Source organism: Heterodontus francisci, chromosome 1 (assembly GCF_036365525.1).
Source record: "Heterodontus francisci isolate sHetFra1 chromosome 1, sHetFra1.hap1, whole genome shotgun sequence".
NCBI classification, from domain to species: domain Eukaryota; kingdom Metazoa; phylum Chordata; class Chondrichthyes; order Heterodontiformes; family Heterodontidae; genus Heterodontus; species Heterodontus francisci.
This window is the reverse complement of record NC_090371.1, coordinates 79,138,534-79,150,864: the sequence shown is the minus strand read 5'-3', so window position 1 is coordinate 79,150,864 and position 12,331 is coordinate 79,138,534.

The window sequence follows — 12,331 nt, the reverse complement described above, 5'->3', positions numbered from 1 at the left end:
AATTTGCTTATTACGACAGTCAGTTTCAGCTTCAGTACACATGCTGCTGCAGATGAGAACCATGGCTTTCATATTCAATGGACTAGACAGGACATTCTTTCCAAGCAATTTAGAATAGAAGTCCTTCAATTGAAAACTATTTGGCAAAACAGTTGTTTTTGTTCTTCCACTGGCCAATTTTACAACTAGGTGACAAATAAATTTATATCAAATACCTAAATGGCATTCCAAAGAATAGTTCTGGTTTGCAGACATTGGGCAGAATCCTCTGCTCTTTAAAAATTTGCAGGAGCTGCAACCATTTCCAGATCTTAACCCCGCTGGTTTCTGTGATCCGCCATCTGCACGGTCTTCCCGGATGTAGTCAATTAACACAGCACCACTGTGTTCGCCAACCAATTAGGATAGCGGGTGGGCTACACTGGCGAGAGAGCCAATCAGAGTGCCCGAGGTGAAGGATGGAGGTCAGCCCCACTGAAGACTGTGTACTGCTGATCTGCTTGAAGCACGAGAGGGCAGCACAAGATGGAGGTGCGATTCTCATTATGTGACTGGCTGCCTATGCCTCCTGCCCAGTACTCGTCGGTGGATCCGTCTGCATCTGAGGTGAATCCACATGCAAGCCTTTGCTGGCAGAAGCCCTGATGATTGCTAGTTTGTACCCTCAACAATAAAATTTCATGTTGATCTCCTGGCATCGTGACCTCCTGCTCTGCTCTTGCCTCCTGTGAGTGTGCAAACTGCAGACAAAGCGGGGGTCCCGTGCGCTCTCGACAAAGCCTCATACTCTTCAATAAATGGACACTAATTACTTCAATTAATGCCTCAACTATCTGCCTGCCTCTGCCAAGCAGGATGCCATTGCCACTTTGACCCCACCTTCGGCAAGAGTGCTTGGACTGGGGAATGCGTTGGAGAGCTGACCCGACAGCCGACTTTCTAAACATGCTCCCGGCAACCCTCCACCCCCCCAACCATGTCTCTATGGGGCTGGAAAATTCTGCCCATTGCCTTTGTTTCTAAAACAGGGCTTGTACACTCCCACTGCAGAACAGTGCATGCCAGGAGCACATGCTGTAATATTGGTCAAGGAGCATAATGCCCAGTCTATCTCACTTTTCCACCCATTCAAACTAATAAGCAGAAAATTAGGCTATCCTCCACACCTAATATTCTGACATGCACTCCCAGGGCTGGATCGTACCAGCCCTCGAGGAATGGTTGGAAAGTGGGGGAAGGGAGCTTAAAATGGTGAGGAAAAGTGGGGGTGGAGCACCCATCACCTTCCCGACACCATGGAATTTTACCAGGGGCGGGGAAGGTCAAGGACGGCCTTCCCACCCAAAGTTCAATTGGTATTCTACCAACAGCAGGAGGGCCCTCCACCACATGTGAAGGCGGCCAGTAAAACCAGACAGCCTCCTTGCGTGCTTAGGGAGGGGAACCCTCGATGGCAAGGGCCACCCCTTCGCACATTCGACCGCCACCACCCCCCCCCCCCCCCCCCAATTGCCAGGGCCTGCTTGGCCCTGGTGTGCCTGACCCCACCATTCCGGGGCCTGGTCAAAGAGAATCCATGGGCATCCTAAAACTGATAAACTATTACAAAAACATCAAAGAATATTTTTGTACATTTTTCTAAATAAAATAGGGAAGTACTTTGAACAAGATGTGTTCTTCGTAAACGTTTCAAAGTAGTCAAGAAAAGGGGAGCATGGACCTAATTTTCCTGTTTTTGTGTGGAGTGATGAGGTACTACTGCCACTGTCAGCTATGCCATTTTTAAACCCTTGGTAATGGTAGATATGGACTGCTGACATGTTTCTGCTTTTCTCCTATTTCTGAGCTCCCACTGGTGGGATCATTAGTGGAAGTATGATTTTTGGATGGTAGCTGCATTTCCACTAGCTAAACCAGATTTAAAACAATTACTGCATAAGAGAGCATCTCACTCCAGATGGCCAGCAAAGTTGCTTACTGAGGCCATATGGCATGGATAGCTTTTTATAATGGTATGATTACCCATAGGAACTGCATTCATATAACTCTGATTTATGCTCAAGCTGTCTCCAGTGGAATCTGATACCATGACAAACTACAATCAATTTCCCAGGTTGAAGGTTTGGGAATAAATATTATATCAAACTCCAAAACCAACCTTTGTTCCTGTGGCTCCAGGCATAGGTAGCAATCAGAATATATGAGTGTGCATACATACATATCTTCTGATTCATATTCAGGCTGCCCGAATTGGTTATTCGGTTTCATGAATGCCTCCGTCATGGGTATAGACGTAAGTTTAGTTAAACAGTGCACTTCCCATTATATCAATCATAGTTCTGTTCTTTCTATCGAATATCAATTCCTGATGGCCATAATCATAAATACAAACATGGTGCATTTAAAAAAAGCTTGTATTTCTATAGCACTTTTCACATCCTTGGGATGTTCTAAAGTAGTTCGCGGTCAAAGAAGCACTTTTGAAGTGTACTCATGTGGTATTGTGATGTAGGGAAATGCCACAGCAGATTTGTGCACAGGAGGGTCCCACAAACATAGGAGCAGGAGTAGGCCGTTTAGCCCCTCGAGCCTGTCCCACCATTTGGTGAGATCATGGCAGATCTGCAGTCTAACTCCATATACCTGCTTTTGCTCCATATTACTTAATACTTTTGTCTAACAAAAATATATCAATTTCAGATTTTAAATCAATAATTGATCTAGCATCAATTGCCAATTGCAGAAAAGAGTTCCAAACTTCTACCAAGTTTTGCGTGAAGAAGTGTTTCCTATTTCCACTCCTGGAAGGTCTGGCTCTAATTTTTAGATTTTAGCCCCTCGTCCTAGACTCCCCAACGAGTGAAAATATTTTCTCTCCATCTACCATACCATTTCCCCTTAATATATTGAAAACTTCAATAAAATCACCTGTTAACCTTCTAAATTCCAGGGAATACAACCCTAGTTTGTGTGATTTCTCCTCATAATTTAACCTTTGGATTTCAGGTCTCATTCTGGACTGTCAGTGTCAGTTGTGGCTCATTTCATAACACTCTTGGTTCTGAGTCACAAGGTTATGCATTCAAGTCCCCGTACAAGACTTGAGCACAAAAATGAAGGTTAATGCTCCACTGCCAAACTGAGGGAGCACTGAACATCAGAGGTGCCATCTTTCAGACGAGACATTAAACCAAAGCCCTGTCTGCTGTCTTGGGTGGATGTAAAAAGATGCCCTAACACTATTTCAAAGAAGAGCAGTGGAGTGCCCTAGTCAGTGGTAATCCCTCAATCAACGTCACAAAAGAAACTTAGTTATCTGGTCATTTTTACATTGCTGTTTGTAGGAGCTTGCTGTGTGCATTTCCTCCATTACAATAGTGACTACACTTCACTAAGTACTTCATTGGCTGTAATGCCCTTTGTGACAATCTGTGGTTGTGAAAGTTTCCATATAAATGCAAGTCTTTCTTTTCTTTTTTTACTCCCACCAAGACCAATATATCCTTCCTAAGGTGTGGTGCCCGGAACTGCTTACAGTACTCCGGTTGTGGTCTGTACAGCTGAAGCATGACTTCTACCCCCTTGTATTCTAGTCCTCTAGATAAAAAGGCCAGCATTCCATTAGTCTTCTAATTATCTTCTGTACCTGTTCATGGCATTTTAATGATCTGCCCACCTGGGCTCCCAAGTCTCTTTAGACCTCCACTGTCTCTAGTTTTTCACCATTTAGAGAGTACACTGTTCTATCCTTTTTAGGTCCCAAGTGAATGATCTCACATTTGCCTACATTGAAATCCATTTGCCACAGTTTTGATCATTCACTTCATCTTTCAATATTTCTTTGCAATTTTATGCTTCCATCTACACTGCTTACGATGCTGCCTATCTTTGTGTCATTGGCAGAGATGCATAGGTGACTTTCTATTCAATTCTAAGCTGTTCATGAATACGGTAAAGAGTTGATGCCCCAACATAGATCCTTGAGGAACACACATTCTGCCAATTAGAGTACCTGCCCAATATCCCTACTTTCTGTTTCCTGCCACTCAGCCAATTTCCTAACCAGGTCAATTCTAATACGAATCAAGTTCAAACACCAGTGAGATAATTATCAGATTATCTTTTTTTGGTGATGATGGTTATGGGATAAATATTGGCTGGGATATTTCCACCACTTTTCTTCAAATAGTGCCATGGGATCGTTTACATTTACCTGATAGGGGGCCACATGGCTTTAGTTTAACATCTCATTCAAAAGTCAACATCGCCAACTGTGTAATGCTCCCTTAGAACTACACTGAAGATTCAGCCTGGAGTATGTGCTCAAATCTCTGGAGGGGGCTTGAATCCACAACATTCTGAGTTAGAGGTGACAGTGCTACCACTGAGCCAAGGCTGACACTTGTTAAGAATAGCTTGTTAAATAACAAATAACAGCAGGTTCTATTTTAAACAGAGTGTACTACCTACCAGCATAGATACAAGTTATTGTGACAGCTGTGGAACTGCTTAGCTCTCCTGATCTTCCCTTTCCTCCCACAGCCCAAGAAGTCAGGTTAGCTTGGCTTTTCTCCTATTGTTTTAACCATATTGTTCTGTACTATCTTTTAAGTTATTTTATTTACTTAAACTTGGTGGCCCATAAGATAGATGATGCTGGATAATTGCCAATGTATCATCAGGCAGTAATCCAATGGAAGGGTTCAGACAATGTGGGAGCATGTATTCCATATCACTTGATGGATTTGGTCATGGGCATTCTCATTTGTGTTTTCCTCTTCAAAAGTATATGTCAAATCCACACATTGTGAACCTCTATTAAAAAAGGATTGTGTCCAAAATATCAAAAGAATTTTTTGAAATAGATAACTGCACACTCAAGAACTATCACACTTGTATTTGACATTTGTGTGCTTTTAGTGAAATACTTAATTGTGATCAGATCTATTTCTTATTGTACAGACTCTCTTCCTCCTTATTTGCATATACTACAGATTGTACTGTAATGCACTGCATCAAAATAGTAGATGCTATCCATCATTGAAACAACTGCTGGTATGGCACCAATTAATCTACATTATCCTCTGACATTAGTGCTTAGGATTATTTTATAGAAATTAGAACTGATGCCAATTAACATAAGCTATATCATTTAAAGATACAGTGCCACTCATATTATAAAGAGTAGGTTAGACATCCCACTGCCATCTGGAGTGCAGTGAATTTCCTGAATAAGAGCTTAGGACATAGGAACAGCAGTAGGTCATTTAGCCCCTCGAGCCTGTTCCACCATTCAGTGCGATCATGGATGATCTGTGACCTAACTCCATATACCGGCCTTTGCTCCATATCCCTTAATATCTTTAACTAACAAAAATCTATGAATCCCAGTTTTTAAATTAACAATTGATCTAGCATCAATTGCCATTTGAGGAAGAGAGTTCCAAACTTCTACTACCCTTTGCGTGAAGATGTGTTTCCTAATTTCACTCCTGAAAGGTCTGACTCTAATTTTTAGACTGTGCCCCTAGTTCTAGATTCCCCAAATATCGGAAATAGTTTCACTCAATCTAACCTATCTGATCCCCTTAATATCTTGAAAACTTCGATCAAATCACCCCTTAACCTTCTAAATTCCAAGGAATACAACCGTAGTTTATTTAATCTCTCCTCATAACTTAACCCTTGAGTCCAGGTCTTATTCTAGTAAATCTCGGCTACGTTCCTTCCAAGGCCAATAAAGCTGAAGCATGACTTCTACGCCCTTGAGTTATATTCTTCTGGATATAAAAGCCAGCATCCATTCGCCTTTTTGATCATTTTCTGACCTGTTCATGACATTTTAATGATCTGTGTAACTGGACCCCAAAGTCTCTTTGGACTATCATTGTGTCTAGCTTTTCAACATTTAGACAGTACCCTGTTCTATCCTTTTTAGGTCCAAAGTGGATGATCTCACATTTGCCTGCATTGAGATCCATTTGCCAATCTTGTCCATTCACTTAATGTACCAATATCTCTTTATATTTTACACTTCCATCTACACTGCTTACAATACCACCTTTGTGCAGTCGGCAAATTTGTATATATGACTTTCTATTCCATCATCTAAGTGATTAATTAATACAGTGAATAGTTGAGGTCCCACCACAGGTCCTTGTGGGACACCAAGAGTCACATCCTGTCAATTAGAGCCCATTATCCCTACTCTCTGTTTCCTACTGCTCAGCCAATTTCCTAATCAGGTCAATAATTTGCCTTCAATTCCATGAGCTTCAACTTTAGCTAACAGTCTCTTATGAGGGACTTTAACAAATGCCTTCTGGAAGTCCATATAATAACATCCTGACCATTTCCCTGACCACTACTTTAGCCACCTCTTCAAAAAATTCATTCAGATTCATCAGGCATGACCTATCCTTTGCAACTCCATACTGGCTCAGTCTGATCAGCTGAAAATTTTCAAGATGTTCAGTCACACTATCCTTAATTATAGACTCTAGCAATTTCCCAAAAACAGATATTAGGCTAACTGGTCCATAATTCCCTGGTTTCTCTTTCTTACTTTTCTTCAGAGCTGTTGACTCCCTGGATCTTCCAGAGGCAACCTGATTATCTAAGCACCTGGCAAGTATTGGAGCTCACTGAAAGGGAAAGGGATGGAAACCTGGCACTGTTACCAGCCTTAAAGATTGGGAGGTCAGAAAGAAAGGTTGCAGGTAAAAAAAAAAGGATAAAAATGTTTTTCAGCCTTTCCAAAGACTGTAAGGAATTAAAACCTGCACATCTGGTAGGGGGAGGAAGTAACTGGGAAAAAAATCGAGATTATGAAATGAAAATGAGGTGAGTTCTGTAACGGACAGTCAATCCACCCACTAGATTGGCATTCTGGCAGCACTGAGGTGGCATAGACAAAAATCTACTCCAATATGTCCAAGACAGTTTGAGATGTAATATGTAATTGACTCAAAGCTATGTTATGTTAAAAGTCACAAGAAATATTTTACTTGTGCGCCAGTCGTAACATTATCTCTGCCTGTCCCAAGGCGTTGCACTGAAAATACAAGTTTGAAGTTTCTTTTTATTCATTCACGGGATGTCGGTGTTCCTGCCAAAGCCAGCATTTATTGCCCATCCCTACTTGCCCTGAGAAGTGATAGTGAGCTGCCTTCTTGAATACAAGTGAGCAGTTTGCTGGGCCATTTCAGAGGGCAGTTAGAAGTCAACCACATTTCTGTGAGTTTGGAGTCACATATAGGCCAGATTGGATAAGGATAGCAGGTTTCCTTCCCTAAAAGACATCAGTGAACCAGCTGAGTTTTTAAGACAAAATGCTAGCATCAGGGTCACTATTACTGGTGCTGGTGTTTTTATTCCAGATTTATTTAATTAACTGAATATAAATTCCCCAACTCCATGGTGGAATTTGAACTCATACCTCCAAATTATGCCAATGGATTATTAATGCAGTAACAAAACCACTATGCAACCACATAAACAAAGAACAAATAACAGTACAGCACAGGAACAGGCCATTCGGCCCTCCAAGCCTGCGCCGATCTTGATGCCTGCCTAAACTAAAACCTTCTGCACTTCCGGGGACCGTATCCCTCTATTCCCATCCTATTCATGTATTTGTCAAGATGCCTCTTAAACGTCGCTATCGTACCTGCTTCCACCACCTTCCCCGGCAGCAGGTTCTAGACACTCACCACCCTCTGTGTAAAGAATTTGCCTCGCACATCCCCTCTAAACTTTGCCCCTCTCACGTTAAACCTATGTCCCCTAGTAACTGACTCTTCCACCCTGGGAAAAAGCTTCTGACTATCCACTCTGTCCATGCCGCTCATAACTTTGTAAACCTCTTTGTAAATCATGTCGCCCCTCCACCTCCGTCGTTCCAGTGAAAACAATCCGAGTTTATCCAACCTCTCCTCATAGCTAATGCCATCCAGACCAGGCAACATCCTAGTAAACCTCTTCTGTATCCTCTCCAAAGTCTCCACGTCCTTCTGGACGTGTGGCGACCAGAATTGCACGCAATATTTTAAATGTGGCCGAGCTAAAGTTCTGTACAGCTGCAGCATGACTTGCCAATTTTTATACTCTATGCCCCGGTCGATGAAGGCAAGCATGCCGTATACCTTCTTGACTACCTTATCCACCTGCGTTGCCACTTTCAGTGACCTGTGGACCTGTATGCCCAGATCTCTCTGCCTGTCAATACTCCCAAGGGTTCTGCCATTTACTGTATACTTCCCACCTGCATTAGACCTTCCAAAATGCATTATCTCACATTTGTCCGGGTTAAACTCCATCTGCCATTTCTCCGCCCAAGTCTCCAACCGATCTATATCCAGCTGTATCCTCTGACAATCCTCATCACTATTCGCAACTCCTCCAACCTCTGTGTTGTCCGCAAACTTACTAATCAGACCAGCTACATTTTCCTCCAAATCATTTATATATACTGAAAGAGCAAAGGTCCCAGCACTGATCCCTGCAGAACACCACTAGTCACATCCCTCCATTCAGAAAAGCACCCTTCAACTGCTACCCTCTATCTTCTATGACAGAGCCAGTTCTGTATCCATCTTGCCAGCTCACCTCTGATCCCGTGTGACTTCATCTTTTGTACCAGTCTGCCATGAGGGACCTTGTCAAAGGCTTTACTGAAGTCCATATAGATAACATCCACTGCCCTTCCTTCATCTTCGTCACTTCCTCAAAAAACTCAATCAAATTAGTGAGACACGACCTCCCCTTCACAAAACCATGCTGCTCTTGCTAATAAGTTTGTTTGTTTCCAAATGGGAGTAAATCCTGTCCCGAAGAATCCTCTCTAATAATTTCCCTACCACTGATGTAAGGCTCACCGGCCTATAATTTCCTGGATTATCCTTGCTACCCTTCTTAAACAAAGAAACAACATTGGCTATTCTCCAGTCCTCTGGGACCTCACCTGTAGCCAATGAGGATGCAAAGATTTCTGTCAAGGCCCCAGCAATTTCTTCCCTTGCCTCCCTCAGTATTCTGGGGTAGATCCCATCAGGCCCTGGGAACATATCTACCTTAATGCTTTGCAAGACACCCAACACCTCCTCCTTTTGATAATGAGATGACTGAGACTATCTACACTCCCTTCCTTGGGCTCATCATCCACCAAGTCCTTCTCTTTGAGTAACAGTGCAGGTAAGATGAATCATGACTGTTAGGTATTTTGCTAAACACTGTCCCTGAAATTTTATAATTTCAGTGGGAGACTGACAAAATTCCAAGGCAACACTGCAAAAATTGTTTATAGACAATAATGGTGGTTTTCAGTGTTCCATAGGAGGTATAGTGAGAGTCCTGAAGAATTCTTACTGCATTTCACAGCAACTATTCATCTCACAAATCCTTGCATTGTTAAAAAGCATGTAAAATCACAATCTAAAGATGCAGAACAATATTTTTTTAAATGTTTCCAATAAATTGATAATATATAAACTATATTTTCACACTACCACAGCTACTCTACTTATCCATATATTAAAACATCTTACATTTACATGTATTTCATGCCTGCAAGACCTTACTCTCTGTTGTCATGCTTTTTCACATTATTCTGTCAATTTTTTCCCATTATAAATTCGGATATACTGCATTTATAATGGAAAGTCTTATGTTAGCTTATCACTCTTGTGAACTGAACGTCCAAACTAAAATAAAGGCAAAAAATGCTCAGTCGATCTTACAGCATCTGTGGAGACAGAAACAGAGTTAACGTTTCAGGTCAACGATCTTTTATCAGGTCATCAATCTGAAATGTCAAGCATGCTATAGACAGAGCTAAGCGATCTCACGACCAACGGATTTGATCAAAGCTCTGCAGTCTTGCCACATACAGTTGTGAATGGTGGTGGACAATTGCAAAATACAAGACAGAGAAGCATTTGCAACCATCTTCAGTCAGAAGTGTCGAGTGAATGATCCATTTGGCCTCCTCCTGAGGTCTCCAGCATCACAGATGCCTGTCTTCAGCCACCTCGATTCACTGTGAAATCACAAAATGGCTGAAGCCTCTGGAAAAGTAAAGTCTATAGGCCCTGACAACATCTTGGCTGTAGTACTGAAGATTTGTGCTCCAGAACTAGCTGCACCCTTGGGCAAACTGTTCTACTACAGCTACAACATAGACAATGTGGAAAATTACAGTTATGCCCTATCCACAAAAAGTAGAACAATTCCAATCTGGCCAAATACCACCCCATCAGTCTACAATCAATCATCAGTAAAGTGATGGAAGGTGTCAGCGATAGTGATATCAAGCAGCATTTACACAGTAACAACCTACTTGCGCCTGCTCAGTTTTTGTTCCACCACGGCAACTCGGTTCCAGAACTCATTACAGTATTCGTCCAAACATGGACAAAAGAGCTGAATTCAAGAGGTGAGGTGGAGTGACTGCCCTTGACATCAAGGCAGCATTTGACCGGGTGCGGCATCAAGGAGCCCTAGCAAAATTGAACTCAGTGGGAATCAGAGGAAGAATTTCCACTGGCTGGAGTCATACCTAACACAAAGGAAGATGGTAATAGTTGCTGGAGGCCGATTATTTCAGCCTCAGGACATTTCTGCAGGAGTTCCTCAGGGCAGCGTCCTCGGCCTAACCACCTTCAGCTGCTTCATCAATGACCTTCCCTCCAACATAAGGGGGACATTTGCTGATGATTGCACAGTGTTCGTTATCATTCGCAATTCCTCAGATACTGAAGCAGTGCATGCCCACATGCAGCAAGACCTGGACAACATTCAAACTTGGGCTGGTAAGTGATATGTAACATTCACACCATGCAAGTGCCAGGCAATGACCATCTCCAAAAAAAAATCGAATCATTTTGCCTTGACATTCAACAGCATCAACATCCTGGGGGTTACCATTGACCAGAGACTTAACTGGACCAGCCAGATAAATACTGTAGCTACAAGAGCAGGTCAGATGCTGGGTATTCTGGGATGAGTAACTCACCTCCTGACTCCTCAAAGCCTGCCTACTATCTACAAGGCACAAGTCAGGAGTGTGATGGAATACTCTCCACTGCCTGGATGAGTGCAGCTCCAACAACACTCAAGAAGCTCAACACCATCCAGTACAAAGCAGTCCACTTGATCGTCACCTCATCCACCAACTTAAACATTTACTCTCTCCACCGCTGACAGACAGTGGCAGCAGTATGTACCATATAGAAGATGCACTGCAAGAACTCACTAAGGCTCCTTCAACAGCAACTTTCAAACCCATGACCTCTACCACCTAGAAGGACAAGGGCAGCAGATGCATGGGAACACCACCACCTGCAAGTTCCCCTGCAAGCCACACACCATCCTGACTTGGAACTATTTCGCCATTCCTTCACTGTCGCTGAGTCAAAATCTTAGAACTCCCTTCCTAATAGCACTTTGGGAGTACCCGCACCAGATGGACTGCAGCAGTTCATGAAGGCGGCTCACCACAGCCTTCTCACAGGCAATTTCAGATGGGCAACACATGTTGGCCTTGCCAGCGACGCCCACATCCCATGAAAGAATAAAAAAAACTGCACAAAGATACAAGGCCTGCTGTGCACAAGCCCCAAAACTGCCTGCTTTTGACAATCTGCATTACCTGGAGTTCACAACTGAAAGCACAGTGTATTATACCTGGTTATAAGGTAAATGCAGTATCCCCGTAGTCTTTGTAAGATCTCACATTGTAGATCTGATATTGTAAATCTCTGGAAGAAAAACATACCTTCTGGATTGCTGCTGCAGGCTGAACCTTTATTATCGACTCCCTTTGGTTGCACGCTGCGCATGCTACGCCAAGCATGTACAGTGGCCTCAAATAAACAATTCACTATATATCAAATGAACAATAAATGAACAATAGACTACAATCACACAACTTTGCAAGAGTCAGAGACGCCGGCTGGTGGGATGTGGGGTGGGGGGGTGTCGGTTGGGTGGACCTGCAGTGAAAGGCACCTTGTCAGGCACTTGCAATGCCTGGCTGCCTTCTCCATTCTGAAGGAGCTCTGGCACCATGAGCCTCTTGAGACTCAGGTGCTCGCACATGTCAGGATAGCTGGTCTATTACCTGCAGCCATCTTTGCAAAACATTTTTGCTGCCTCACAGCTAGTTTTACAGAAAAATAAACTCACAGGATAAAATGATCCTAGCTTCTGGCTGCAGCAAAATTGTATTTTAGCCTTTTTCTTGTGGCTTTATCAATTTATTTAGTTTCCTTTTATGATCAGTTTTGTGCAGAATACCATACAGATGAGAGATTTCACCAGCCATGCAAATGTC